Here is a 24,459-nt window from a genome sequence, read left to right on the forward strand (position 1 = left end):
GTTTTTTCTGCTTATAACAGGTCTTTTCTAAGTGGAAATTTTTCTATGCAGGCAGGTAAATGTCTAGTCTTAGGAAGATACTTTAACAGGGAAATAGCAGAAGGTGCTCCAGATAGAATTCAAACCCATATCTGTTTTATTCCAGAATCTTTTTCTGTTTCTAGTAATTGTCTTTTTCTATCTCATCTTTGTCCTGATTTGTGATCACAGATGTGGATAGACTGATTCACCTCTTTTCTAGAACCAAATCAGAAGCCTTTACTATGGTAAACTGCTCAGCTTGGGAATGGTCTTGGTGACATCTTTCTCATCAGTGTCTGAGTAGGTGGCTGCCGGCCAGGATTCCCTCTACCTGGATATCCTGTCTATTTGAGTTTCTCACCTTGCAGAGTGGGCGTAGGTAATGAGTAGCTGGGAAACGATCCTTTCTTGATCGGTTTTGTTTTCCCTCTTTGTCCCCTCTTTATGTGGGGGGATGGATTATTTCTCTACCTAGGTCTAAACAGAACTCTTTCCTTCTGAACCTGGTTTGCATTTACTCTATAAATACAAAACATGAAATCAGAGCGTGACATTTTTTGACCTTATCCACAGATTCAGGAGTACCGTTAAAGAATAATTGAACTAATGAAGTAATTGGGAGACTTGTATTATATCTTGTGTATAAATAATATAATATAGAATAGGATAATGTAATATATATTTATAGAAAAAATGTGTTGTAAAGATAAATGGAAAACAGCACTGGAGCCTAGTTGGAACCACCCTGCACAGCTTTCTTCTGTCCCTTTCCTGTTCTTCTGTCTGCCTGGTCTGCTGCCCAATCACATCTTTCCCCTGAACCTTGACACCCTCCCCACCACAACGCAACCAAATTCCTCCTGCAGCTGGCATGAACCCCGGCCTTCTAGGATGAGGATTTTAACACACTCCTGGGAGCTTGTGTTGAAAGTGACAGAGCAAGTTAGACCAAAAGGAGAGAGGCGGCTGCCTGAGGACAAGATAAGAAAGGTTTCAACAATTGATGGGTTCTGGCTTCTAAAATTAGCTCTTTTGAAGTGCTGGAATTTCCATCTTTTACCGATGTATTTCTTGGCAGACGTCCTCTTTGTAGTGATTGCAGTTGTTCCATTTGGAATTAGTTCAGTTCTTCAAAGCAAGGAGAATCTGTTTAAAGACTTAGCTGCAAATTGTGTTTTTGTTGGCGATGGTCACTCCTGGGCAACAACCAAGTGGGGTGACACTAACTGCATCCATCCTGGCTCATTATATGTCATTAAGATCCTTTCTGCAGATTAGGGACGGTGGAAGGTTGGAGAGAGCAGTGCCACGGCTGACTCCTGAGGAAGGACCTCTTAAGTCATCTGTACCCTAAGGGGCTCATCAGCCCACTGATGGTTAATACGGTTCTCTTGGGGAAAAAAGGGTATTAATATAAAATGTTCATGTTCATCATCAAAAAATTGGAAATGGACTAAGTATGTATGATTTTAAAGCCAGTAAAATATTGTAGGTATATGCTGTAAGCACCGTGCCAAGTTTATTGATTTACAGTGGAAGATTGCCTTTCCAGTATCTGAAATATCCATAACTACTCCCTGTGGCTCTCCATTTCTTGTAAATAATCCATAGGGATTATGGATTGGGCTGGAATCAAAATGCAGGGAACTACCTCGTTTTGTGGGTTATTTCACCTGTAATAGAAACTGACATACTGTGTATTACTATTAGTATCCAGCAGATCATGGAGAATGCCCCTATACGACAGATTACGTATTTTTTTTGCTTTGAAGTTGCTATGTCAGTCTCTTGACAAATTTATTTCAAGACCACTCTTCCTGTGCTATGAAAGTCATTTACCTTATGTTCCTGTTGTTATTGTTGTTTTCTTGGTGGAAAACTAAATTTCCTAATACAGTGTTGTTCCAACTTTAATGTGCATCCAAATCGCCTCAGGAATCCTGATCAAAGTGAACCCTTTTTCAGGAAGTCAGTCTGTAGAAATATAGATTCTTAATCTTAGATGGTGCTGGGGATGCTGGTTGTCACTACCCTTAGAGTAGCAGAGCTCTTAGTCAGCCTACGAAATGGCTGAGATTTCTTGGGATGGGTTATTTCTAGACAACCTAGCCCCTTCTGAACTTGGTTTGAATTTACTCGATAAATGCAAAATATGAAATCAGAGCATTAAATTTTTTGACCTTATCCACAGATTCAGGACTGCCATTAAAGAATAATTGAACTAATGAAGTAATTAGTAATTAATATAATATACTGCATAATGCATTATATTTATAGAAACTATTTTATTGTAAAGCTAAATGAAAAACAGCACTGAAGTCTAGTTTGCATGTAAATCTCACTTCTGTTTCTTTGAGCTGACATTGATGAGATATGCCATGTCTAGCAATGTCAAATGAGGTTGTTAGTTTTGTCTTTTAATGATGTATCCTCGTCAGACCCTGGGATGAGGAGTTTGATATTCCTCACACAACACTATGGTCCAACCTAAAATAACTATGGACTTGCTAGGTACATGGTACAGAGATAGGTTATTAATTAGCTTTTAACTGGTAGATTTAAGGGTCTAGGAACTTGACAAAGGGATAAGCCATTCTGTGTAGGATGAGGGGAATGTGTATGAAGGAGAATCAGCAAGTCATAATATTGATAATATTTTTTAGAAGATTTAGCACTGGTATAATTAATAACCTTTTCAAAAGATAAAACCGCAATTTAAAGATGAGTTATATTGAAGAATTCGTATGCTGTAGTATTGGTGATAACTGGAAAAAATGGCTACACAACCAAAAAGCTCCCAGTCAAGTGATACGTAAAGGAATTAGGGACTTCCCTGGCGGTCCGGTGGTTAAGACTTTGCCTTCCAGTGTAGCAGGTGCGGGTTCGATCCCTACTCGGGGAGCTAAGATCCCACATGCCTTGTGGCCAAAAAACCAAACATAAAACAGAAGCAGCATTGTAATAAATTCAATAAAGACTTTAAAAATGGTCCACATCAAAAAAAAAATCTTCAAAAAAAAATAGCAATGGAATTAACTAGAAGTCAGTAATTATGTCTTTTACCTGTTCATTATGAGTGAGAAAAATGCCATGATCTACGTGAAGGAGGAAGGACCAGTTTGATTATAAAGAGAGCAAGTGTTCATTCTTATTGTTGGAGATTTGAACTCCCTGGTTATTAACTCATTTAACTATATGTCCAAAAATTCCTTAGGCAGACCAAATGAGTAGACTGACTACATCAAATGACGGTAATTCCACAGTTCAGACAGGCATAGATGGGAATGTAAGCGATGTTCGTAAATTCTAGTTAGAATGGGAGCAAGATTAACCCTGTTAAATCCTGTTTAACAGGTCAGGCAGATTCCTATAACCCAAGACATTACTAACAGTTAGTGAAGGCAGGATGTCCAGGATGAAGTTCTTGGACTGCAAAGATCCCCGAAATGAATGACGTTTCTGCAGTTGGAGACGGGCCAGCAGTCAGACATCAGACCACCCACTCATGTGTCTTATGCATTTTCAAGTTCCAGTTCTCGAGGGAAATGGGTTGTCAATCACGGCTGCCACATTTGTGGGAAAATTACAGTGGTCCCACCTCATCTGCAGGGGATAGGTTCCAAGACTCCGAGTAGATGCCTGAAAATGCACAAAGTACCAAACTCTATATATACTATGTTTTTTCTTATACACACGTACCTATGATAGAGTTTAATTTCTAAATTAGGCACACTAAGAGATTTACAAGAATGACTAATAATAAAATAGAGCAGTTATAACAATATACTGTAACAGAAGTTATGTGAATGTGGTCTCTCTCTCACAAACATCTTAATGTACTGTGCTCACCCTTGTGGTGATGTGAGACGACAAAATGCCTACTTGATGAGAAGGAGTGAAGTGAATGATATAGGCATTGTGAGGTAGCCCTGGGCTACTACAGTGTTGACCTTCTGTCAGTAGGAGGAGTGTCTGCCCCGGGTGACCCTGGACCCTGGAGCCATGACCTTGATGTTGGATGTCAGGGGCGAATCAAGTGGATGCTGGGGATTCAGAGCAGGGTGGACCAGGATGGCACTGAAATGCCGTCACACTAACCAGAATGGTGCACACAACTTAAAACTTCTGAATTGTCTATTTCTGGAATTTTCTACGTAATATTTTTGTGAAAAACCATATTTTGACCACAGTTAACTGAAACTGTGTAATGTGAAACCGCAGATAAGGGGAGACTACTGTATTCTCACAGTGTGCATGACAGAGGACTTTGTTAAAAAGAAAAAACAAAAAAATACAGACATTTTTACCAGGAGTATAAAATAAGGAATGCAGTTAATACTCTTAAAACATACATATGGGCATCAGAAGCATTTTGATTTTTGAAGTCTAGTTCCAATGCTGTTAAACACAGGCCTGGGAAATAGTAAGAAGAGGGTAACTCAACAGTGAAGCATGTGACAAGTTCTAGCACCATCTGCTACAATTGACTTTGGTCTTCTGAGCTCCAAGCCCATTTCCTCATCTGTAAACTGATATGATAACATCAATATGATAAAGTGGGAGCACATTTCACTCAGTGATAAGTTTTTCACTCAGTGATAAGTTTTTCTTTAAAGTGATAAGTTTTTTTTACAACACGCATGCAAGAAATTTGCAGGAACTAGCTAAACAGTCTAAACTATTTGCATACAACAACTTCCCTTTCTCTGGGGATGAAATACTTCCCAGGTAAGTGAGCATAGCCAGCCCTGTAATACTATGTCACAACCCACTGAGAAGTGCATTCCCGACTTGCCATAGCAGAAATAGTAATTCTAGGGATATGATAACTTATTTTGTGATTTAAAAGTTTTTTAAAATAAAGCTGTCAGTATGGGAATGATAATACCTCTTTATAGAATTCAAGCAGGAAGTATCCTTTTGAACCTGAGAAATTATTTCTATTTCTATTAGAGAGAAGAGATACTCGTTCCAGAATCAGTCATTTTGTGATATCTGTATGACCAAAGAGGCATCCCACCGATGAGGAAAGAGGAAAGTGCTTCTTTAATCTTATCAAGTTTCCATTTTGGTTGTCTGCCAACTCCACTGGACTATGGAACACAAAGGGCATTGGCATTTGACAAAAGCTGGAAAGAGACCATAGTACCACCAGTAATAAGTGGACAGACACGGGCGGGTGACAATCGTGGCTTACAGGGCACTTTCCCAGCGTTGCCACTGCTGCTGTCACTGGTAGTTGAACCCCTGTAAAAAATGTGGGCCAATTTGGGGGCATGTTGCTAGTTCAGAAGTGGACAAAAGGAAGATGATCAGACAGCGCAAGACCAGCTTATGGAAATGCTGGGAAGTGTAGCTACTACAGCCGGACTACGCTATCTAAATATATGCTAGTCATTCTGTTTCAATGTATAGTCTCCCACACCAGCTGAATCTCTCATATTTGTAAAGATTTTTGCCTGAAATTCCAAAGCATCACAAGGTTCTTTTAGACTAGTAAAACATGAGTTAATACTATACTAGTAGAATTCAAATACTTCTGCAAGGATCGGAGTGGCTCTCCAGGTAAGGGCCAGTCCCCTCCACGTGGGTCATTATCAGTCATCTGTAGCTTCTTCGGATCTTCCACTCCCTCCACCGCCCTCCTTCTGATCATCTGATAGACACTTTTCTGAGTAGGTGGTCCCAGGGACACGCTGTTTCTGTTGTATTCTTCAGGTGCATTGTGAGTATCCTTCATATGTGCCGGGGCTGAATATCAGAGTTACCTGGGCAGCTTTTTCAAAATACCGATGTCCCTTACGCCAGACAAATCAGATTCTCTAGGAGGCGGTTCTCAAATACTGTGTTTTTTAAAGCTCTCTAGGTGATTCTAATAGGCCCCCAGGGCTTAGAACCATGCAGCTTTCGAGAATTAAAAATGAGGGACTTCCCTGGCGGTCCAGTGGTTAAGACTCCGCACTCCCAACGCAAGGTACACAGGTTCAATCCCTGGTCAGGGAACTAAAAGATCCCGAGTGCCCCGCGGTGCAGCCAAATAAAACAAAATTATTAAAAAAATTTTTTTTTGAAGTAAGAATTAAAAATGAGAACTGTCGGTCATTCATTCATGCCTCATGGTGAATCAGTTCCCATGGACTGAGTTTTTTCAGAACCAAGAGGTATGAGAATGAGTGAATGAGAAATTTCAAGAGCGGTGGTAAGCTGTAAAAACAAACATCTTAACAGTCTGTAAATTTTGGGATAACAGAACTTAAGTCAATATTTTCTTCAGTCTAAATTGTAAGCTCTTCAACTGGTTGAAAACCACTTGCAGAAAAAGAGCCTAAGGCTTTGCCTTCTTCTTGGGGCCAAGAGCAGGATATTGCTGTTATACACTCTCGATAAGTTTTTGTTAAATGTCCCTTTACCTGCTAGTTGTTAAGCTCATAATAAGAGAGGTTACCTAAGAAACATTAGAAAAACAAGTCACTCTGGAAGAGTTTACTGTGGTATGTTTTTGGTTGTCCAAGAGATGATCTTTATGCACAGTATTATTCGTGGTTTTTTAAACCTTAGGTACTTCTTGAAGACTTTAAGATATTCATTAAAAAATATTACCCTTGGTTGCAGTTAACAAGTAGTCACTGAAGGTACTTGGGCAATACGAACATGCTCGGTATCATTCAGATATTGCTAAGACTTTGAGTATCTGTTGATAACCTTAAGAATTCACACACAAAAAAATATTGTCTCTTGGTTGCAAGTAAAAGGTGCTCAGCATTGAAGGCAAAAGATGATCGAAAAAAACTTAAAAAGAACTAGACCCTCAGAGTCAACGTTTGTTCTCTTTAGCAGAGTAAGTGGTGGAGATTGGTTGGGAGTTGATACTTGAGTGCACCAAAACTTAGAAGTAACTGCAGAAACTACAGTACAGGCTTCCTCTGGCTTTATATTCCTGTGGAAAGGAAAAGGGGGCGGGGCGGGGGAAACCCAACTTCTCCACCTTTCTGTGAAATGCAAAATCAAGTTTGGGGCTTATAGCAACATGCTAGCCCTATCCCCAAAGTGGCACGGGGAAGTAAGGACATGTGAAAAGCACTCACTGAGTGAAAGAGCAAGTGAGTCAGCTCCATCTATGGCCGCCAGGGACTAGGGGAGTCACAGATAATTACCACATGCTAGGAGTATAGGGATACCAAGCAAATGGGGGTGTAGGAACCATCGTGAACCAAACCCCAAGGGTGCTTAACATGACGGGGCAGGTTATGTAAGGTATTCTGTCACAGAAGGGAAGGGACAGGACAAAGCCCTATCAAACACTTAGGTATGACAAAACAGTTTGTAAGCAATTGGTAACTTCTCAGATTCTTTGCTATGAAAATTCAGCCACAGTAGAGATTGTTGCAGTTATGTTAGAGATTGTTACCTGCCGAATGACAGGTTTAGCCGAAGGTGACTAGGGAAGGAGGCCAGAGTTAAAGAAGCTGAAAAAAATCTTAGACAAAGTTCATTTCCACTTAAAAATCCTAAGTTAAAATACACCGTTAATAGAAAGAGTTGGGTCAACTATAGAGCCATTCTCTTCTTTGCTTCCAAATCACTTCCAAAAAGAGACAAAAGAGTAGACATATACGAGAAAAGGTCCAGATGCATCAGTGCAAAAGGAAAAATTTTATGTGCATCGTTGTTTTCTAAAAACGTATCTGTGAGCCGCACCGTCCCGCCCCCCCCCCCACAAAAAAAATCATGTTTAACAGGCAAAAAATACTTTGGAAAGAAGACAGATTTAAATAAGGGAAAATGTTACCCAAGGTCACCATGCTTATCTATAGGTGTCTGCCCATCTCTGAAAAGTAAAATATTGACAGCCCAGAGCCCCAAGGGGATAAAAATGTATATTCAGTTCTCATTCAAATGAAAATGCATTAGGCTCAGGTCCAGAGAACAGTCTTGAATTTGATTTTTTTTTTTCAAGCTTCCTAAATTTAACGAGCTGAAATTCTTAAAACCAGGCTTTCATAAAAACAAAAAGGTTTTTTCATTTTGTTGTTTATTTTCTTAATTTAAAAAATACACACAGGGCTTCCCTGGTGGCGCAGTGGTTGAGCATCCGCCTGCCGATGCAGGGGACACGGGTTCGTGCCCCGGTCCGGGAAGAGCCCACATGCCACGGAGCAGCTGGGCCCGTGAGCCATGGCCGCTGAGCCTGCTCGTCCGGAGCCTGTGCTCCACAACGGGAGAGGCCACAACAGTGAGAGGCCCCCGTAACGCAAAAACAAAACAAAACAAAAAAAAACCCACACAAAAAGAAGTCCCATAATCTCATTTTTTTCCCTTAAAATTTACAAGTTAAGGTTTCCCTACCCTCTCACCTTGGGAGATAATGCTTTTTTCTAGAATACTAGAGATATGTATCTGTACCTATCCATCCACGTATCTATATCAGTATCTATAATTAATGATTTAACTTGATGCAAACCTTCATTAAAAAGATGGAAACTTGCATCCTTGGTTTAGGTAATCTATTGATATTATTCTGTTTTTAGCTTTATCTGTTTAATCTGTGATAGTTTCTGGATTACAAGGCAGCTGTTTAAGTGTAGTTGATTGAAGACAGATGGTTGGGATCAGGTGCCTCGAGGCAGTGTAAAGGACTGAAGAGTAGCGTAGGACTCCCTCCTTATCTCAAACCTTCCCCCACCCTGCCTGGTCCTACCCACGCAATGACCATTTCTCAGCCGCTTACACGAACTAAATTCCAGTTTTCAGACTTTCCAGTATGCATTTCCTTCTCCCTGGAACGTCCTTCCATTCTTCTCAAAGGCCAGCTCTTCCTCATTTTTATGATCCCAATTGATGTGCCAGCTCTACTGAGATATTCTCATTCTCCACCTAGAAGAGCTTCCCACCCCGAAACATTGTCTCTCCCAGTATTCTGTTGTTTTCTTTCAATTGACACCATAGTGGGTTATTTTTGTTTATCTGTGGATTAGCATCCGTCTCTCCCCAATTCAACAGAACAAGCTCTGTGAGGCTCGTGGTGGTGCCCATCTTTTTCAGTACTGTGCACCCAGCACTTCACATAGGGGCTGGTAGATAATAGGTGTCCAATAAGTATTTGTGGAATTAATGAGCTGTATATATCATTGACACAAATCCACAAACATGTAACTGGCTTGCTTTGCAACCATGTGGCTGTAAAGAAAGAGAAGGCTGCTCTTTGATTGCTTTTTATTAGTCATGTTTTACCAAGTTGAAAGTTACTAGTAAATTTCTGGTAGTGGCTTTGTCAGTAGTAAATTACAGAGCATGCTGTGTTACTAAAATGGGTTACCACTCTTGAGAAACCCAAGCAACAAGGGATAAGAATCTCCGTGCATTTCTATAATGACTTGGCAGAAGCTGTGGGGTGGAGGAAAGAACTGGACTTGCTCTAATCATAGGTCTGCTATTTTTTAGTCATTTATTAGTAACTTCTTTTCTTAAGAGCCTTGAAGAGCCTCCATTTTCTTACCTGTAAAAGGCAATCGTTTTGTCTCATAGGAACAAAGTAGATGATACATGACATACAGTTAAAACCTGCCATAATATATAAATGAATCTGTACGGTCTTGTTATTTTGAAATTAATGAAATGGGGAACACATGCAGCTGGCTGCCTGGGAATTCCAGGCATCTGTGAGCCCATTGCCAACAGTTGTTTCCACAAATTTGTTATTGTCTCAGAGTGGGTTGCCCAGGAATCTATGTCATGTTAGTTAAAGTGTTTTGTGAATTGCAAAGTGCCAAATAAATTTATGGTGTCATTACTATTATTATTATTATTATTATTATATGGTTAAAAATAGATCCTATTAATAAATAAGAGAAATCTATTAATAGTGACTCTCAGCTTTTGCCTTTTAAATTTAGATAGACTTACTAGACTCATACGCTTAACTGACATGGATATAAGAAGGTCTCCAGTAACGTCAAAATATCTTCTAAAACCTTGGAAGATGCTAATGCTTCATAGCATAACCCAGCAGGACCCTATGGGGCCTTCCTGGGACAGATCCCGCCCCGATACCCTCTGCTTCGGTTCCTCTCTGAAGTACCTAGATAATAGTATCTGATACACGCTTCCTGAGTTGTTTTACAGATGCTAAAACCACCACCAAGTGAAAGAAATTAACTACTTGATGACCGTGAGCACGTAGCCCCTAAACCTACTGGCGCCTAAGGATTGATGTTGTTAACCCTTGTGACACCGCCCTGTTACCTCACCATCAACCAATCAGAGAACTGCAAGAGCAGCTGATCGCTTAACCTGGGACCCTCCTCCCTCACCTTGCCTTTAAAAGTGCTTTGCTGAAACCCACGGGGAGCTCAGGCTTTTCGAGCGCTGGCTTCCCTGGACTCCTCGTCTAGCACCGTACTGTAAACGCTGCACTTTCCTTCACGACAACCCAGTGCCAGTACATTGTTTTTACTGCAGACAAGCAAGTGGACCCGAGTTTGGTTCAGTAACAATAGTGGAAGTGTCCTCCTCACCAGGTAGTAGTAGAAGGTGAGTTTGTTTGCTCCATTTCGGATTGACTTGGCCCTCTGCTTTCCAACTTCCCCCCAAAGAAATTAGTCACAATGGTGAACTTCTTAAGAGGAAGTGGCCATAAAGTGCAAAATCAGTAAAAGCAACCAGCCAGTAAACCAGGTTTACACTCAGCCAAGGTAGATTTAATCCAGGCTCAGAGTCAAGGAATCACTGAATTCTAGTGCTGGAAGGAACTAAAATTTAATTATATTAACCCAAAAGTTCTCTTGATTTCCAGTCTTCTAAGGAAAAAAAAAATTAGTTTTATTATATTTCTTGAGCTATATTTAAAGCCAGACCATAAAATTTCCAAAGGTACTATTTTCCCTGCCAAACTTTGACCTGTGTGCTTTTTACCGCGGGGCCCTTGGCCTTCCAGCCAAGAAGGAAGAAAGGGTGTAGTTCTGTATTTATGTGAGTTCCACAGCTCTTTAAATGACAATCCCGGAAGACTGGACGTTTCTCTGATCAGGTGCTCTTTTCAGACCTCTGTTTCTTCTCTCTTCCCAACTTTTCTTTACCATCCCTTCCCAGCTTATCTCTGTGCTCTCTATTAGGGTATAGGTAGGCAGGGTGTGGTCGTTATTTAGCTGCTAATTTTGTTAATTTAGCCTAAAACAGTAGTTTTACAAATGAACTAACATTTGAGAAACTGAAACACAAAGGTGATAAGAAACTCAGAAAAGTACAGTTGACCTTTAGTCAGCTAGTCAGAGGATAAAAGAATGCTATTCAGAGAGTAGAGTTCGGTGTGGTTATTGGGTGAAGCTGGTGTAATTAGAGGTAGCTGGCAGATCCTGCAGAATTAGTTACTCTGGGTAAATAAGGAAATATTCACAGGACCTCCCTGGTGGTCCGGTGTTTAATACTCTGTGCTTCCACTGCAAGGGTCACAGGTTTGATCCCTGATCTCCCTGGTGTCCAAGGTCAGGGAACTAAGATCCCGCGTGCCAAGCTGCAAACTGATGGGTAAGACTGCATCTCCAGTCTTTCATTCAGTTTGAGGAAGTAATGATTGCTCTTAATTTAAGTGAGTGTATCTGTCAGTCAATGGCATACATAATCAGTCCTAGCTTTGTTTATGGCAGGACAAACTTTCCTTATTACTACTTATGAAGCCACATAACTCAGATTGGGCCTTGAACCCACCGTCTTTTCATTGAGATCACACACCTGATCTCAAGACTTAATGAAGCTTAGGTTCTTTATGTCTCCTTGTGGAAAGAACTCAGTGAGAGACAAAGTGATAGGTAAGAAGTGTTTATTTAGAGAGATACACATTCCAGAATGGCCCTGGGAGAAACACATTTCACAGACAGAGTGTGGGCCATCTCAGAAGGTGAGAGGCCTCGAAATATGGGCTGGCTAATTTGATAGGCTAATGAATGGGAGGATTATTCCAACAATTTTAGGGAAGAGGTGGAGATTTCCAGGAATTGGGCCACTGCCCACTTTTTGACCTTTTATGGTCAAACTTGGAGCTGCCATGGCGCCTGTGGGTGTGTCATTTAGCATGCTAATGTATTAGTGCATAGTGAGGCTCAAGGTCTACTGGAAGTTGAATCTTGGACATAATCGGTTCTAACCAGTTTATGTCATATCCTCAGTGGCTATGTCGTTCTTTTAAAGGTTGTGCCCGGCTTCCTTCCTCCTATTTCACTTGCACATTCCTAATGTCTTCAATAAGGCACTCAGTATAAAGCAAACATTTTATTAAAGACAAACCTATTGTTGTGGGAATTCTACCCAAAACTATCAGCACAGCCTTTAACTTTACAATCGATTGAACTTAAATATGAAACTCAAGGTATTATAGCTATGTGTCTATTCCTAATGCAGGATTCCTAGCTCCAGAGGAAACATCTGAGGGCATTCATGACCTGTCAAAAAGTGAAATGGGAATTTGAGATACTTATATAGAAAATTGACACCAAAATAACACTTAGAATTTCAAATATCTAGAATCCTATGAGACAATATGTTGAGCTAAATTTTCTGAACGGGTACATCTCAGTCTGTGAACGTGCAGCCTCCGTGATCACTGCTTTAAGAAACCCACTATAGCCTCTTTCGCCTCGCTTCCAAGATGACCAAGAAAAGAAGGAATAATGGTCGTGTCAAAAAGGGCCGCGGCCATGTGCAGCCTGTTCGCTGTACTAACTGTGCCCGATGCGTGCCCAAGGATAAGACCATTAAGAAGTTCGTCATTCGTAACATCCTAGAGGCCGCAGCCGTCAGGCACATTTCCAAAGCGAGTGTTTTCGACGCCTATGTGCTTCCCAAGCTGTATGTGAAACTGCATTATTGCGTCAGTTGTGCCATTCACAGCAAGGTAGCCAGGAATCGTTCTCGGGAAGCCCTGAAGGACCGAACACCTCCACCCCGATTTAGACCTGCCGGTGCTGCCCCACGACCTCCACCAAAGCCCATGTAAGGAGCTAAGTCCTTAAAGACTAAAATACTATTCCCTGGAAAGACAATAACGTGGAAATTATACTTTAAACAAAAAAAAACCCACTATAAATATCTTTCATATGAACCCAGATTTAATCATACGTATTATCATTAATCAATATATATTGATTAATATCCTAGCCCCATATCCAAGTTTAGAAGAAAAATTCATTTTTCAACTAGGCTTACTGAGTTACATCTAATTGAAGTTCTTCTTGTGGTATTAATGAAGGTAGAGGTTAATTCTTTGAAAACCTCACTCCAAATTATGGTCAGCTTTCTCTCTTCCTGGTTCCTTTGATAATTCTAAACAGATCTAATATGTTGACCTTTTGCTCATCTTTGAGGATCTTCTCGAAAGATTAAATTGTCTCTGGTGCCTGGTGGGGATCAGACCTGTGCTGAGGATAGGAGGATTACTTTAGGGTTCTTCCAGGTGACCTTGACTGAGGTGAATTACAAGAAGAGGAGGGAGAGGAAGGGAAGGGGCAGGAAGAGAAGAGAGTGCTCTGTTGCGGTCCCTCCACTTGTTGGCTTCTTTTCCAATAAAGCCTTTATCTGCTGCTGAGTTTATCCATTTCTAACTTTTTAATTTTTGGTGCCTTCCCTTATTCCCTGGGCTACTACCCTGCTACCCTAAACTGTGCTTATACTGAGGTTCATTACATGTGTTTCCGACTCCTCAGATTTGCTAATTCGGTTACAATTTTTGGCCTCCGTGATGTTGACCTTGGCTTTGGAGTGAGGCCAATTTGATCCCAGAACACCACTGCTTACTAGTCATGCAACCTTGGGCAAGTTAGTTATTTCACCTGGCTGAGCTTCCTCACCTGTCGGTAGGGGTGGTGCACACACCTAGTGTATCTGGTGTGAATATTGAAGGAGAGATCTGCGTCAAGTTTTTAGCACAGTGCCTGAAGAGTCCTAAGTAACCTGGACTCTGGTCAAGTTCAAACATCTCATTTGTTTGGCATCCTCAGATTATTTTCAGTGACTTCCTTGATAGCCTTAAGGTGATTATCTCATTTTCACCCAGTTGTATATCCACATAATAAAGGAGTGTCCTGGGTTCTATTTTCCTGGTCTATTCATGAGTACAAAAAAAAAAAGGGAAGACCTTACATGTTTAGCCTGGAATTCAAGGCCCTGCTCAGTCCTGTCCCCAAACTTCCTCTACTGCCTTATTTCCCACATCACTGTTACCGAACGCAGGTTTGTGTGCCCGATGCACGGTAAGGCCAAACGAACCCAAACATTGCAGTTTGGAAAAGAGAAAGGTTTATTGCAGGGCCAAGCAAGGAGAACAGATGGCTTGTGCTCAAAAAATCTGAATTCCCTGATGTTTTGGGGAGAAGAGTTTTCACAGGCAAAATTTGAGGGGAGGGATGCAGGGTATGTGACTTTCTAATAATTGGCTGATGGCGAGGTGATGGGGGTGGTCTAGGAGTCTTATGCTCGGCCTGAAGTTACTGTCTTCCACCTGAGGCGAGGCCTTAGTTCCTGCAGAAGGACTCAAAGATATTGTTATGTATATCCCTTGAGGTAGAACCAGTATCCTGCTTTAATTGTTGCACTGTAGTTTCTTGATTGTTCCTCCTTTTTTCTGCATTCCGTATTTCCCTGACTGGTAGCCATTTGCTCTGCCCTTTGGAACTTAGGGAAGGTCTAGGAGGCTGAAGCCTTTATCCTGCAAATAAGAAATGGGGGACCTGGAAAGGCTTTTGTGCCCCAGGAGGGCCCCATGGGTTCCTGCTTGGTTTCATCATCACTTTCAAATGTCGAACACATTTACCAAACTGGAATAATCCTTACTCTCTGGATAAACTCTAGCCCATGTTTCACACTGTTCCTTCATTCTGGAATGTCACATTCCTAGTCTCCCCTGTTCCCTATCCTGCCGTGGTGTTAAGTCCTACCAGAAGCCATGTTCTCTTACAGCCTTGTAATCCCTCCATCAGCACAATTCTTAGCACGATTCTTTTTATGACTTGATTATGACTGACCGTGTTCTTTCATGTGTGATAGTCACTACTAGTTAGTAGACTCTGAGGGCAGGAAGGGGTGTAATGCTTCTATTCCCCACTGTGCTTAAAATGGGGTTTTGCAATTGGTAGATCTCAGCGATGGAGTCCTGAAGGAAGGAATATATTGTGGGGATCAGAAGCAGATACCAATTGTGCAGTCAAATATATTCTAATTGTTTCAAATATTTTATTTTCATATATTTCTATTCAATATATAAGAGGCCTTCCCTGCCCACCATAGCTGATGGAGTCCTGTCACTCCTGGCCCCCTTGCTGTGCTTTAATTTTGCACCTGAAAACATATCACTATGACTGTAGATACGCTATAGAGCCTCCAGTTAGTTTCTGTCTGCCTCTGGAATGTAGGCTTCGTGAGCTCAAGGCCTTCATCTTTTTTGACACTTAGAATCTTTAGCAAGAACTCAGTCAGCATTTATTGAACAAGTGAATGGATAACTGAAAGAATCATAGGCTTTACTCTGCTGAAGTATGGATAGTATCAGTTCTAAGTTTCTAAAAGTATAAAAACAGGCTTCCTAATAACTTGTTTTGGAGGTTTAGACGTTAAGTTTTCAGAGTAATTCTAAGAAATGGAAGCCCTTCCAGGAACGCTGTTTAGAGGCGTTCAACATGGTCCTGAGTTTGACACACCATCGTAGGCTATCATGCAATACAGCCTCTAACAAAAATAGGCTGTCTTGAACCCCTGGTAGTAGAACTACTTGCTTTTATACCAAGAAGGTCGGGAAAAGCACCAAAATCTGTATGTGATATGTGCTGAGAAGTTCATGCTGTGAGATCTAAAGTTCTTAGGAGGTTACCTAAAGTGAAAAAACATGTCAGCAAGGCCTGTGGTGGGTCCATGTGTGCTAAATGGGTCTGTGACAGGATCAAGCTCACTTTCCTTAATGAGGAGCAGAAAATCCTGGTCAAAGTGTGAGAGGTACAAGCGCAGAGTCAGAAAGCTTAAAAAAAAAAAACTTTTATGAGTAATAAAAAAAAAAAAACCCTAAAAGACTTGTTCTATTTAAAAAAAAAAAAAAAGAAAGTAACTATGCTAAATAACTGTAAGAGGAGGTTTCAAAAGTGTAGTCAGAGCCCAGAAACATTTTAGTTTAATTTGGTGAGTTTAACTCTTTCTTATCTTAATTTTCTTCTTTCAATACCAAAAGAGTATATTGGGAAATAACTGCTTCTCTTCAGCATAGGACTTTGCTCCCCAGGCAGACGTTGGAGCTAAGTCAAGGGTTAAACAAAATAACAGGTCAGAGGATGAGGAGGTGATGCTGCCACACCTTTTCTTCCCGTCCCCACTTTCATCTCAGACTCCTGTCATTCTCTAAGCCCCATCTTCCTAAAGCATCTCACCCCACCTCCTTTCCTTGCTGTTTGCCCAAGTGCGATATCACCCAGTGCTTTGCATACAAATTCAATTCCTGTTCACGTCTAAAAGAGTGTAACATTTGTAAGGAAATGGAAATGCTTTTGCTATGCTTTCAAAGTAGGATGAGGCTGTCCTTGAGGTTTGAGGTTTATCTGTACAGCACCTGGCACCCAGGGGACCTCAGTAAATATTTGAAGAAATGAATGAACCATGTACAGAGGAGGCAGCCCAAAGGCCACTTCAGGTCACAATGGAACACTCTTTATCAGCACTTATCTGACTTGATTGCTTGGTGACACTCGACCCTCTCTTTGCTTTGACCTTTTTTCCATGACACTCCTTGGTTTTCCTCTTACCTTTTGGTTGTCTCTTCTTATTCTTTCCTGCTTGTTTTTCACCTCCCCCTTAAGTGGTGATACCTCCCTCCCAGTTAGGTTCTACCCTGATCCTCAGAATATTCCCCCTGGATGACCTCATCCAGGTTCCTGACTTCAGCCATCACCATGCAAATGTGGATGACTTCCCAGCCCAACATTTCTAAGTCCCACGCCCTATGTGTCTCTTTCTTTCTCTTTTTTAAAAAATTTATTTATTTGTTTATTGTTGGCTGTGTTGGGTCTTTGTTGCTGCACCTTTGTTGCTGCGCGAGGGCTTTCTCTAGTCGCGGGAGCGGGGGCTATTCTTCGTTGTGGTGCGAGGGCCTCTCATTGTGGTGGCTTCTCTTGTTGCAGAGCACGGGCTCTAGGCACACAGGCTTCAGTAGTTGTGGCTCGTGGGCTCAGTAGTTGTGGCTCACGGGCTCCAGAGCTCAGGCTCAGTAGTTGTGGTGCACGGGCTCAGTTGCTCTGTGGCATGTGGGATCTTCCCGGACCGGGACTCGAACCCGTGTCCCCTGCACTGACAGATGGATTCTCAACGACTGCACCACCAGGGAAGCCCCTATGTGTCTCTTTCAATCTCTACCAGTAAGTCACACATTCTTATTAACTATTAACTAAATACTAGAATACCACTTCTTTACTGCCCTCCCACAAAGCTAACACCAGCTACCGGGTCAGACAAACCAGAAACCTGAGAACCACCACCTACTCTCCCTTTTGCCTTTCTCCCCACATTAAATTAGTTGCTAAGACCTGTCTGTTCTACCTTCTCTGCTGAATTCATTTCAATTCACGTAGGGAATGATTACTCTGATGGGCTACCATCTTCCAAATGGCGTTCGCCTATCCATCTTCACCAGTCCTGGCTTCTTCTCATGACGAGAATTGCAGTTACCTGGCATCTCTGCCCAACAGCTTCCATTCCCCCAGGTGTCCTCCATGTGACCATGGCTGGGCGGGCTTTCTAAAAATCTTATCTAACTCTGCCCCTCCTGCTTCAACCCTCAGTGGCCCCCTGTGCCTTCAAGAGTCAAAAGTTCAAACTAGTCGCATGTAGGTAGAAAAGTCATTCAGGATACTACCTCCTAATCCTCCAACCTCATTCCCTACTCCTCTGGTGCCCTGGTCGGTCCAAACTCCTTGTTCAGTTTCCAACATGCCCCACTGAATGCTTGTCCCCGCCGTGCTTCCTGCCCGAGCACTTTTTCTCCTGTTCTTTAGCTGTTCTGCTCTTTGAAAACTGGTTCGTCCTGCAAGAGAGTTTAGTTTCACTTCTGCCCTCCTTTTTTATGCCTGCTTCTGTCCTCCTCACATCCCTCTGAGCGTTTGGAAGGCTTGTAAAGTCGTTTCCTTGTCGCCCTCACTAGACTTAGCGGTCTGAGGTATGTGTCTCTGGCATCTCGAATAGCGCAGACCAGTGTTTTTCAAAGTGGGACCCGCAGGCCTTCCCGTGTCGGAATCATTTAGCCATTGTCAACACTCATGTTCTTAGGCCCTCCCCTCCCCCCTAGGACCTAGAAAATCAGAATTTCTGGGTGTTTTTACACAGACTCCCCGGGTAATTTTTATGAGTATACGTATTCAACCAATATATTTAAGTAAACAAATCAGCTGGAGCCTTTGAGCTTATTTTTGAATTCACATACACTGCATGACTTGGATTTGTTGCTGATACTTCTATCAATACTCCTCCTGTTTATAGAAGACCATTTAATTTCCTAGAGAAAAGTTTGCCTCTATGTCATAAAATGAACTGGGGATTTGGAAGTCCTGTGGCCAATTCTAAACACTTTAATAAACAATTTGAACAGTTCAAATTAAATAATCCACACAACTAGATTTAAGCAGCCCCGATGCCTCTTCTTGTTCTTTCGGTGAACACTTGGCCTCACCTCTCTGGAACTCAGTTTTTCTCTGTGCAAATTCAAATCACCGGGCATAGCTCCAGATGGCTTACAGGAATTTGAAGATCATTGTGGCAGATACTTGATGTGTTTCATCATTTTCAGTTCAATGTCCAAGGTGTAGCCCCTACACATAATATAAAATTATTGCTCAGGAGTCTTCCTCAACTATAGAAGATTATTTATGTACGAAGAAAGTAAAAAACAGTGCAGCCGGAACTTCTATGTACGAGTGGGAGTGAGAAGTCTCTAGTGATCTTTAAACTCACCAACTATCCCCTTGAATAGAAATATGTACTTACCGATGTTTATATGCATTTAAGTGCCAATATAAATACACACTCGTGCACAAATGTAACTTTGCTCTCTTTGATATCCTGCAAGGATTTATATTCGTGTGCATATAAACTAGCCTGAAAATCCTGGAGCCTGCCAGACAGGTTGCACCTTTGAATAAGGATAGCTGTTGTGAACTTTAGCCCACATGTTTGCTTAAAGAGAACTGTCCAGTCCCTGGTGGCCAGTGCTTTTGTCCGGTTTGTGCAGTACTTATTATTGTGTAACTTTAATTTGCCCAAAATTGTCTACAAAGCATTTTATCCTTTTGTTTTTCTGGACAGTTATTCCCTTGGACCAGAGTGTTGCTCCTGCTTTAGCATTCAGGGCTCAGTCATTTTTAATACTTGACCAATCAAGCTCAACTAAGTGAGAGTAATTGTGGCCAAAATGCCTGGGCAGGATGTAGGGAGTTTTGAGGTTTTGTTTTCCTGTTTTCCTGCTGTTTTTTGGTAACAACACAATAGATCAGGTAGCCTAGCGTCTTTTATAGAAGGAGCCTCTACACATGTCACTACATAAACATTTACATTTTAGAGGTAATGGCTTGCTTGTTGCCACCCACATTATTAAATCGCTGCATGCCGTGTATTTCAGTAGCAAAGAACTTGGTACGTTGTATTCAGAGAAGTTTGAATAGAAATTCAGAATATTCATTAAGAGTATGTTGCGAACTAACAGAAAAATTAACAAATAGAACCTTAATTAAGTATGGAGATTTCCTTGTTTCATTCAACAAAAGTCCGGAGCATGCAATCTAGAGTTGATGAAGCAGCCCAGTGATGCCATCTGGAAACCAAGCTCATTTCATCTTTCTGTGCCTCTGGCTTTCTCGCTCGTGGCTATAAGATGGCTACCACCAGGCATCCAGTCTGTGACAAGGCAGGAAAGAGAAGTGCAAAGGAGCAAAACTCCAAAGGGTGTGTCAGCTAAATTAAGCAAGCTTCCCCAGAAGTCCCATCTGGCCACTTCAGCTTATGCATCATTGCCAGAACTCTATCACATGACTACCCCTAGACTAATTGCTGGAAGGGAGCCAGGGAGAAGGGCATTGTGATTGGCAGTTCAGTCATACCGCCATCCTCAGACAGCTTCCCTAAGGATCCAGTCCATTGAAACTAGGGTTCCAACCGAAGGACATCTATGGAGCACATCGCTTACTATAATGTTTGCCCTGGTGTTGTGCCATCTCTTGAGAGACTCAGGGACTTTCCAGGTGATGACTCTGGGTACATTCCTCTCATGTGGTGAGAAGTGAAAGCAATCCAGTCTAGATGTGCCTCACCTGAGAAAATATATACAATACAATAACAAGATTCGATCTTTACAAGTAATCATTAAATTTCTCTTCAGTAGGGACGCTCCCCAAACTTTCTAAAAATACACTTTAGTTTAAAACAATTTATACACAATTTTCTGGGAGTAAATCTGTTGTATAGAGCAAGATAAACCTGTACTTTAAAAAGGTTTATTTTACCTTTGAGGCATGAATGTAAAATTCATAACGTAAAATCTTGGTAATCACTCACATACTTACTGGATCTTCATAAGTGTGTTCCACGGGAACTTAGAACTTTACAAGTTCTGCCCTGTTGGTTGGGAAAATGGGTGAATGTTTTCTTAGTCCTGAAACTGACATTATTGCACGCCACTGGTTGACACAGGAGGGAGCATAATTTTATAGCTAAGATCACGATAAGCACCAAAACCATGGGGAAATATTACACTTTGCTGCATTCCCTATACTCACAGATGGGTAGAGTGAAAGTAATTTGCAGAAATCACCTGACTAACCTCATAACACCCATACATTGAACATTAGATCATGTGATCAGTTCCTATGAAATGACTCCCCACCTAAGAATGTTCAGACTGGGGACTTCCTGTATCCACATTGCACATGCCTGCCTTGTCTTCAGCTCCAGGCCCTGCCCTTATCTAAAACCTGTGCTACTCACTCAAGCTCCTGCTTTGATCTTATCAGTGAGCAACCTCTATATATCACAAGCAAAAGCATGTTGACTTCATTCATTTAAATGCTTCAGTGGCTTCCTATTGCTCTTAGGATTGAAAAGAAATGTCTTAACATAGTCTATAGGAGCCCTCATAATCTTGCTTCCACCTATCTTGGACCATCAGCTCAAAACTCTCAAAACCTGCTCTTGGGATCTGAAGGTCAAACACACTAAATTCCTTATAGTTATTTGAATGTGCTCTCTCTCTCTTGCTTTGGTCTCTGCCCATATTATTCCCACTTACTCATCTTGTCTAAATCTGGGTGAGGGTGCATCCATAGTATTATTGGAGTGTTTCCTTATGATCTTATTCCTCCACTTTCCCATACACTTGTCTATTACCCCCCAAAGACTTTAAAGTCTCCAAGGAACCAGGGAGTGTGTCTATTTTGTTAACTCTCCTCAATGCCTTGCACATTGTCAGTGCTTAATAAATATTTATTGAGTTGCAATATGAAAGAATGAATCAGAACTCTCCTTACTCTTAGCCCAGATAAACTCTTAGCAGCACAAATTCAGCAAAATTTGGCACCGTAAGCCAAAAGGCTTTGTAAATTTTTATTAAGAGGTAAGTATCTTTGATGTCTGTTATTAGACTAAGCTATCATCCTCCAAGCAATTCCTGAAAAAGTATATCTTTCAACTGAAGTAGCTTATTACGAAGAAAAGTTCCTAGGTTTCAGTTTTCTGGTTAAAGGGCAGAGAATTTTAGATTAATGTGTTTGTTAAATGCTCACATAAATGAGAATCTTGAGAAGCTTAGTGAGATGTAGGCTTACCTTCTCATCCTCAGAGTCCTAGAGCAGCTACAGTGCAATGTCCTGTCTCTGTTCTTAATGCAGAGTACAAGAGGTTGCCTGCCACTCTTCCTTTCTTTCAGTTTTCCTCTCTTGTCAAAGTCTTTGCTAGTTGTAATGCACTAATATTTTTTTTGTAAGTATGATATTAGCCAGAAGTTTTTTATTTGATTGTAGGATATAATTGATTTTGATGTGCCTTACAGTTATGTTATCTTTGAGGTAGGAAATCAAAGAACCCGGAGGGATGGTGGTGGCTGAAGACAGGGAGCTCAATAATCATGATGATCTTGACGTAGATCGAGCTCAAGTCTAAAAGTCTTGTAAGAGTCGTAGTGAAGTGCAGACTTTTAGGGTTACTTTTTGTTCTTAGTCTGTTCAGGCTGCTATAACAAAATAACCACAGACTGAGTCGCTTAAGTAACAACGTTTTCTCACAATTCTGGAGTCTGGAAAGTCCAAGATCAAGACACCAGCAGATTCAGTGTCGGGAAAGGGCCTGCTCCCTAGACGGTCGTGTTCTCTCTTTAACCTCACACGGAGCTTTCTTTTATAAGGGCACTAATTCCATTCAGGAGATCTCTGCCCTCATGACCTAATCACCTCCCGCAGACCCCACCTCCTATCATACCACAATGGAGGTTAGGATTTCAACATGAATTGTAAAGGGAACACAGACATTCAGACCACAGGACTCTTCTAGATTCAGAAGATTAGGGAGGCGGGAATCTACAGCCATAAGAAGCACCGCCTCCCTCCCTTTTTTGAGTCTGCCCTGCTCCCTCCCAACTCAGACTAGGATCTGACATTTTTTGTTTATGACTTTCATTTTAGCAGGTTTTTCTCAATCTCTAATTCTCACTCCCAATCTCTAGCTCTCTTTTCTCACTCAAATTAAAACTTATATATATGTTTTTTAATTAAAAAAATAATATATCCTCTTTTAAAATATGTGTTGCATAGACGCAAGTGGAAAATAAAACTTACCCTTAAATCAACCATCTCAATGTAACTTTTTAATAAAAAGTAAATAAAGAAAATTAACTTTTATCCACCCCTTTCTTTATATATATTAATATAGTTTTGGCCTTTCATTTCACAGGCAGAGAGATCTGAGTTCTGTAAGGATGTGAAGATATCTTTTGCGACATTAGAAAGGATGAACTAGGGAAATACAGAGTGTTTTAAAAAGTAAGTTTTTGGCCTTTAAAGAAACGGCTATACCTTATATTTGGAGTGTTATGATAACTTCCTAAAATTGGGATTAGGTTATAGTGTATATAGCGTTATTACTTGGTTGAAAGTTTAAAACCTAATTGCAACTCACTTAAGCTCTGGAATAAAAGGCCTAATTTTTTTTTTTTAATGGAAATAGTTGCTACAGTGTATTTTAAAAGAAATTCGCTTAGTTCCTTTTTTAGTTTTAAAGTCATATTTTATTCATTTTATTTGCCTCTTTTTCTAAAGTTTTGATTTCCGCAGTACCATTGGGCTTTGCTTCTTATATGTATATTTAGAGAACTACACATTAAAAAGTCACTTGTGTCCTACATCCCCCTGCTGACTCAGGAAAAAAATGGAAAACGTATTTCCTTGTCCTTGTCAGGAATTATTATCCCTTTTCTTGCCACTTGGACCTAAAACCAGTTTGCCAGTGAAGCAGAATTAATGTGCTTGTAGAAAATCAAATTCTGTCTCTAGTTGGGAATAATCCTGTCAATTTTTTGAAGAACCAGCTTTTGATTTTGTGTATCCAGGTTTGGGTTTGCAGGAGGAAATCCCGAAAGAACACTACACATCGTTATGAGAAAGATTAAATAAATTCATCTCTAGTGTCAAGCTACTTTAGATCTGTCTTAATTTAAGATTCTACCATGGTACCTCATAATCTTTGTCTACAGACTAACTTAATTCACAAAAGATCAGAAACTGAGAAGTTTGGGGATTTCTTAGGAACTCAGATTTACAATTATAATTACCCCCTAAATAAAATGTTGTTTGCTTATACAAATTAATAAACTTTCTTTACCATAGTCTATATACTTTTATGCTCATTCTTCCTGAATGATATTTATGACTATGCAAACATAGCTGTATTTATCAATAGATGAAAACTTACTGAAAGAAGCAGAATTATTGTTCAGATATACACTTAGAGATACATGCTCAAAGGATATCTCAGCATACTGAAATTTCCAAAGGCAAAATTAGCAGAACCTGGTAATTGTAAACACAGAAGACAGTTCTTGCCCATGTTATTTTTCTCTGCCTAGTTTTTTCCAGAGGGGTTCACTCCCTTACCATAAGTCTTTTGCTCAAATTCACCTTCTCAGTGTGTCTGCCCTGGCCACCTTATTTAAATTGTGGTCTGTCCCTCACTTCCCGCCTTATTTTCCCCTCACACTGCTTTACTTTCTCTTCTTTCCATCGTATGTATAATCTTGTAACGTATCTTATTTATTTTCTTTTTTATTGTCTGTCTCCAGATGTGTAACCTCCATGAGTACAGGCTTTCTTGTCTGTTTTGTTCATTGATGTATTCCCAGAGCCTAGAACTGTGCTTGGCACACGGTAGGTGCTTGATTAGTAC

The 24,459-nt window shown here is 40.8% G+C and overlaps 1 protein-coding gene and 2 pseudogenes across 4 annotated transcripts in view; all 3 read left to right on the forward strand.

The window, feature by feature from the left end:
• LOC111186164 (small ribosomal subunit protein eS26 pseudogene) overlaps positions 1–16,033 on the forward strand; it is a 52,448-nt pseudogene extending 36,415 nt beyond the window's left edge. Inside the window, exon 2 of the transcript XR_016393214.1 lies at positions 4,975–16,033. The product of XR_016393214.1 is annotated as a small ribosomal subunit protein eS26 pseudogene (transcript). The remainder of the gene's footprint in view (positions 1–4,974) is intronic.
• ELOVL6 (ELOVL fatty acid elongase 6) overlaps positions 1–24,459 on the forward strand; it is a 134,716-nt gene that overhangs the window by 36,723 nt on the left and 73,534 nt on the right. The window contains exon 2 of one of the 3 annotated variants that reach the window (XM_022596436.2): positions 22,972–23,060. The exons of the other annotated variants lie outside the window; for them this stretch is intronic. The gene's annotated coding sequence lies outside the window, so the exon portion shown is untranslated. The remainder of the gene's footprint in view (positions 1–22,971; positions 23,061–24,459) is intronic. 3 annotated transcript variants of the gene reach the window in all.
• Positions 15,684–16,023, forward strand: LOC111186165 (large ribosomal subunit protein eL34 pseudogene; annotated as a pseudogene).

Source organism: Delphinapterus leucas, chromosome 5 (genome assembly GCF_059928025.1).
Source record: "Delphinapterus leucas isolate spDelLeu-1000000601 "Yukka" chromosome 5, BTC_Dleu_Yukka2, whole genome shotgun sequence".
Lineage (NCBI taxonomy): Eukaryota > Metazoa > Chordata > Mammalia > Artiodactyla > Monodontidae > Delphinapterus > Delphinapterus leucas.